Genomic DNA, 6,729 nt, shown 5'->3' with positions numbered 1-6,729 from the left:
CTACCCCAGCTGCTGCAGCAGCAGTTTCAGTTAATAATTAGATCACCATTGGTGCACCTGATAAATAATAATATTTAATATGTTCTATTGAAGTAAGGGAAATGTTGAGAAATATGTTCAATAATTAATTTGTTCTGTCTGCATTGACCTTAGTGCATGGGGGATTGGGGGGGGCAGTCTGTCCTATTGTTCAAGTTATGAGATGAGGTCAATGATCTTTTGGTAAAGTATCTTGCCCTTCCCTGGCAAGGACATCTGGTAAATCCCTGCCCCGCCCCCACAAAAGCCCCTAACAAAAAACAATGGATCCCTGCCTTAGCCTGAAAGGATTAAGACTCTGACCTACCATCCCTAAAAAATATACCTGTCATCCCCTCATCTTCTGCACTTCAAGCTATCCTCCCTTTAAAGCTATCCTTTAAAAGATCTCTCACTCTTCAGTTGAGTTGTTTCAGAGGTCAGCCCACTCTAGGGAGCATGATTTAGTGGGACTGATAAGAAATTTGGCAGAGGTATTTGTTTTGTTGAGGCCATAACTCAAATAACTAAATGGATCTATGGTCATACTGATACTGAAATTTCCTCCATTAATGCTAATTACAAGTCATTGATGCCTACCTATGCTGTGGGATATGGTCTAGGTCCTTTCAATAAATTTAATACATCCTAGAATACTGGAGACATTCCATCATTTTGCTTGATGTCAGCAACACTCAACATGAATGAGTACTTCAGCAGTTGACCTGGCTTTTATCATTGTGATCCCTCACCCAGCCACCCCCTTAGTGTAGGTCTTCATCACTTCATGCCTGAACTACAGGATCAAATAAGAAAACTCTTCTGTTTGCCATTTCACAATACGGTTCTCTGCTACTTTTTCAGTCCTCTTGTTACTACCATCCACATAGTCTACAATTCAGTAACACTGACTGTTTTGTTCTTCATATAGCATATTCTTATCTCTTAACTCCTTGTCTTTTCACTGGCTATCCCCCATACCTGGAATGCTCTTTTTCCTCATTTCCTGATTTCTTTTGATACACAGCTTTTATAGTAGGCGTTTCCTGTTTTTTCTTCCCTCTACAGCTAAAGACTTCTAAGACTAATTTACATTTACATTGTATGTTTCTTGAATATACACAGTAATTTTCAGGTCGCCTTCTTTCTTAATTCTTGCATAAATGACTCAAGAATTTTATAAATATGAGAGAGGGCTATATATATGTGTGTTAATATGTTCATGTTTGTTTTATATTTTTCTTATATACCTTTTGGGTATTAATGAAGTCTAATATTTTGACACTTTTTGTATCTTCCTCTTCTTGAACTAGTCTGTATATTGTTCCCTCAAATCCCCTTACAATTTCACTGCCTCCAGCAAAGATCTCCTCTTTTCTAACTAGATCAAATTCAGCTAATTCTAACAACAAAAGTAACAATAGCTCATCGAATTTGTGTTTGTAATATTTACAGAGAAGCTTAACCAATCTAAATTAAATGCAAAAAAAAAGTCTATAGAGCCCAGGAAAAAATATTATACAAGAACCATTCAAATCATTTGCCAAAGGCTGCCAAAGATTAGATTAGAAAATAAACTTATTTCCAAAATATATGAAAGATGATGGAAAATTAAGAGCATCCTTTTTCTAATACAAAAAAGTAGTGGCAAGGAAGATCAGCTTAAAGTAAAATCATCCCTAGGGTATTTAAGGATAGACATTGAAGGAAGACAAGTAGCAAAAGAGGAAAAGAAAAGATTTATAAAAATCAGGGTGACAAATAGTTTTCTCCATCTTTAGAGGAGTACAAAAGGTACTAGTGAGAAAAAAAAAATTAGAATGGTTAGAATGCTAGACCTGAAGTCAGAAAATTCAAATCTAGCCTCTGATAGTTCCTAATCTATTTTCCCCCAAATACGATCAGGTCTTATCTAAATTTTTGTTCCAAAATTAGGGCTTATTTTCAGTGGATATCTTTTTTTTATATCTACAAAAATCTATATTTACACATGTATGAAAATCTACATGTATTCAAATACAGTCATGTCATCGTTTGGAATGTTGTCATAACTCTCCAAACCCCAAATTCTGGCCTGAATTTTTTTGTAGAATCACTGGCCCCAATCTCTCATGTTCAGCAATAGAGCTCTCCTTAAATGAGCACTTCTTGTCCATGTAGCCTGTTTATAGTTCATGGTCAATATAGCTGTCAGTGGTTTTATCTCATGAATTCTTTACCCAAGTCACAACCTCTTGTAGGCTTGGCTTCACAAAGTTTCTCCACTGTTTCAAAGTAGTCAATGATTTCCATGTGCAAATGGTTCTTGAGTGGCTTGTTTATTGCAATATCAAGAGTCTGGAGATAGGCAGTCATTCCTTTGGGAATCATTATTTGATCCATTTTCTCTCTGAAGAAGTTCTTCATGTCTTTTAGCTAGGTGTGTACTGGAATCCTTTGGTTACCTCAAAAAACAAGTAGCAGCATTAAATGGACCCATTTCCTTATACTGTTTGTGTCCACCAGGCTTTTTTTTTTTTGGTTTCAAGAACATAAATGCTTGAAACATTGTATCTGTACTCTGATTGGTCATTTGACAATGTTTCGAGTTCACATGTTTACATAGGTGTTTACCTCTCCAAAGGTCCATGCCTGAGTATTTTAATGTATTTTAGGTATTATAATTCAATATGTCCATTGTGTATTGTAATGGACATACTAAATGTGTCCATCTGACTGAGGATCTTAACTGGGGCTTATTTTGGAGGTAAGACTTACAAATATCCTAAAATAAAATCATATTAGGGTTTATTTTAGGGGAAATACAGTAGCTATGTGACTTTGTCAAGTCTGCCTCAATTTCTTCATCTGTAAAAAAAAAAATCTCCTAGGGTTGTTGTGAAGATCAAATCAATATTTTTAAAGTGCTTAACATAGGATGTGACAGGTATAAACCATATACTATAAACTATAAACAAATTATAAATATTATAATTGGTGTCATTGTCATTTCTGTCATTGATTTTTCATTTGGGTTTGTCAATTAGTTGAAATAGTTGAGTATTTAATTTTTTACCCAAATCCTCTCTCTCTCTCTATATATATATATATTTTTTTTTCTTTATTCCTTTTTTTCTTTCTAATTCTGAGCTCAGTTTTGATAAATCAGTGGTCTAACTTTATAAAGATAGCTGACTCAGGGATAACCTGATGTTGCACAAGGGGTTTGTGATAACTTAGAGTACAGTATCTGTGATAGTCATCATGTGTATGTGCTCCACTCAAGCTGTTTTCTACTCCCATCTTTCAGTAGTTTACAAAAATCTACATACCCACCTCAGATAGCAAAAGCTATCAGAGCCCAAGCTACAAAGGGGAGAGAGAGAGTGACACAGATAGAGTTAGCAGGACAAATAGTAGTAGACAGAGAATAGAAACGGAGTCAATAATTGGCTGTTCAGCTACCAGTTATCTTCAACAAAACTCCTAATGATGGAAGTACTTCAGGTCAATCCTAGAGCCTCTAGTAATGTATGACCCTTAGTAAGGGTCCAAAACATGAGCCTATCACCTTGTTTGCTCCTCATCATCCCAAAGTGTTATCTTTCAATAATGAGTTTAGGAACATATCTATCCCCATGAGGCTAGGGAGCATGCTCCATGGCCTCAACACTGATACAAAAATCTAGGGGAAGAATTTTGCTTCTTTTTCCATAGGAAAAAGAGAATCATTGAACATTTTAAAGTAGGTAATATGACATGGTTAAATATGGCTTAAGAGGATCAATTTGGTATTTGTGTGGAGGGGGTATTTGTGTGGAGGAAAGAGAATGGAAGAGAGAACAGAAAAGAGTCTACACAGGTGAGAGAAGATAAAGTTCCTAACTTAGGTAGAGGCTTTGTAGGAAGAGAAATTAGAACAGAGAGGAAAGATGTTGTAGACAGAGGATGAAGACTTGGCAACTCATCAAATAAGGAAGGGGTGGAATAGGGGAATTGTGAGCAAGAAAGGAAAAGTCAAGGATGACACTAACATTGTAAATTTGTAACATTGGAAGGATGATCAAAAATAGAAAATTCTGCAAGAGGCAGGAATTTGGAAGGAAATATAATTAAGTCCAATTTGAACATTTTAAATTTAAATTTCATCAAATATTTATTTCATCTAGTTTGGTCTTAGATTAGAAGCTAGACTGAAGCTAGATTGAGAAGGGCTTTTAAGAACAAAATGGAAACTTTTGCAGATGGAGCTTCTTCATTATTCTTTGTTTATAGAAGTGTTTGAGACTTTATGTCTTATTTATCTTTCTTTAAATCTTGCACCTAGGAGGAATCAAATAGATATTTGCTTGATAGCATTTGCTATTATCTCTACATAAAGCCCCTCTTCCCAGATATTTAAGAAATATAAAAGCATGTGTGCGTTTTATGTATATTTTGTTCAGTTATTTTTATTTTTTGTTTGTTTTGTTGGTTTTTATAAAGCAATGGGGTTAAGTGACTTGCCCAAGGTCACACAGCTAGGCAATTATTAAGTGCCTGAGGTTGGATCTCAACTCAGGTCCTTCTGACTCCAGGGCCAAGTGCACCACCTAGGCACCCCTGTTCAGTTATTTTTCAGCTGTGTCCACTTTGTCTGTGTTCAACCCCATCTGGGGTTTTCTTGCCAAAAATACTGAATTGGTTTGCTATTTCCTTCTCCAGCTCATTTTACAAATGAGGAAATTAAGGCAAACAGGATAAAGGGACTCGCTCAGGGTGAGGCCAGATTGAATTCAGGAAGATAAGTCTTCTTGACTCTATTCATTTTGCTACCTAGCTGCCCTATAGTCACATATTCACAATAGTTATATTTTATATACAATAAACCTATAGATAATTTTAATTTGTAGATTTCAAGGAGCCTACACCTTTAGAAAAAGGCATAAAATAGAAAACTTAACTAGTTAAAAGACCTTAGACCAGTATTGGGTTTCAGTGAGTTCATCTATAAAATAAAAGTATTATCTTTTAGATTGACTGGTCTATTTCTATTCTTTAAGTTTCCCAAAGTCAAAAGCATTGTGCTGATGCACAGCAGTTTAGTCTCACTTTGTCTTCCCAAAGGTTTAGGTTTCCTTACAGCCTCTCTGCCTCTTCCTAATGTAACACTCTATTCAGTTCAGGTACACCCCTCAGAATGAAGCCTTTCCCAATTGCCCCTCCCCTCCTTTGTCCTGAAGTATTTTGTATATATTTGTATTCATTCCTTCGTTCGGTTTGTATTTATGCTGCCCATACATAGTTACATATATGTAAACATATCCAGGTACTAAGAAGGAAGCAATCTCTACTCTAAGAGTTTGCATTCTTATGGGCGTGGGGGGAGGAAGATAGATTTCTATACAAAAATTATAAGGAGAATTACATATACAATAGGAATTGTTATGTTTGTATGCATCTTCCCTACTTGCAGCGAGCATACTTTCTCCGGGAGGTAGAGGAAGATACAAGTGCAGATAGATCTATGTGAATTTTAAATATTATATATACACCTATATCTATCTAAATACGCGGGTGTTTATACAGTCACGACAAGTGTGCACAAAAGGCGTACACGTGCGCCTAAGTCTAGGTAGACAAGCCCTCCGGGCCGAGAGCTTCCGTTCTCCAGGAGGTGGGGGAGGGGTCTCCTCCTCCGCAGCCGCCCCAGAAGCCGAGGGAAGCCTCCACTTCAGATGCAGCCGGGCGCGGCCCGAGCCCCACCCCGCGGGCGGACCCCAGGCCCGCGCCGGGCGCCTCCGCCCCCAGCCCGGGCACGCCGCCCTCTGCGTGGCCACGCCGGCCCCACCCCGGGCCGGAGGCCGCTTCCGCCGCCTCTTCCTCCTCCACGTGCTGTCCTGGGCCACATGCAACAGGCCCCCGCGGGTGAGTGGGGGCCGCCGCGGGCTTGGCGGGCCGGTGGGCCGGGCGCGGGTTCTCCTGCCCCGCCCTGCGGAGCCCTCCCGTCCAGCTCCCCGCAGCAGCTGGGGGACAGGGGAGGGACCTGGAAGCTCCCAGCCCGGCCATGTTGTGGGGGCCTGGCTGCAGAGTCGCTGTCCTCCGGGCAGCCAGCCCTGACCACCCCGGGGTTCCGCTTTGATCCGGGGGAGGGGGTCTGCGGCGTGGTGCTGCCGACGTGTTAAACCCCAGGTCCCGGGGTTCTCTCGGAAAAGCAGGGGGGCTGCAGCGCGCCCGGCACCCCGAGGACTCGGAGTGAAGGAGGGAAAGTTGGGAAGTCTGGCCGGTCCCCAGGGGCGGAGGGGCGGGGCGGGGGCCCCCGGAACGCCTGGGGCTTGGATTTGTGTGGGGCCGAAGCCCCGCCCATGGGCCTCCCCTGTAGCTGCCTTAGATGGCGCTGGGGTAGGGGGGCTCCGGGCCCTGCTGGGTGATTTCGTGCCTCTAGATGTCCGACCTTTTGATGACTACTGAGCAACCTCGAGGTCACGCTTTAATTTAGAGTGGTTGATTTTTGTGCATTTTACTAATGAAACTTCTTGCTTCAGACACACTGTTTTTGAGCTTCTTTAGAACCAAATGGGGTCTTAGAAGGCCGTTTAGTCCTCTCTCCTCAGATTGCAAATGAAAGACTCAGAAAAATCACATTCCTAAAGTCACCTAATCCATGTCACTTAGAATCTATCCCCTTGAATGCCCTCCTAACCCCCTCCCCCTACATGCTCTTTCCTCTGCAGTTGGGGTGGAATGGGAAGA

The 6,729-nt window shown here is 40.7% G+C and overlaps 1 protein-coding gene across 1 annotated transcript in view; it reads left to right on the top strand.

Moving 5' to 3' along the window:
• The first annotated feature begins 5,821 nt into the window (after nucleotides 1-5,821).
• The window catches only part of RIOX2 (ribosomal oxygenase 2), a 30,975-nt gene continuing 30,067 nt past the window's right edge, over nucleotides 5,822-6,729 (top strand). The window contains exon 1 of the mRNA XM_074192307.1: nucleotides 5,822-5,904. The gene's annotated coding sequence lies outside the window, so the exon portion shown is untranslated. The remainder of the gene's footprint in view (nucleotides 5,905-6,729) is intronic.

This window comes from Macrotis lagotis, chromosome 6, assembly GCF_037893015.1.
Source record: "Macrotis lagotis isolate mMagLag1 chromosome 6, bilby.v1.9.chrom.fasta, whole genome shotgun sequence".
In the NCBI taxonomy this organism is placed as follows: Eukaryota; Metazoa; Chordata; class Mammalia; order Peramelemorphia; family Peramelidae; genus Macrotis; species Macrotis lagotis.
This window is presented reverse-complemented; position numbering and strand designations above follow the sequence as displayed.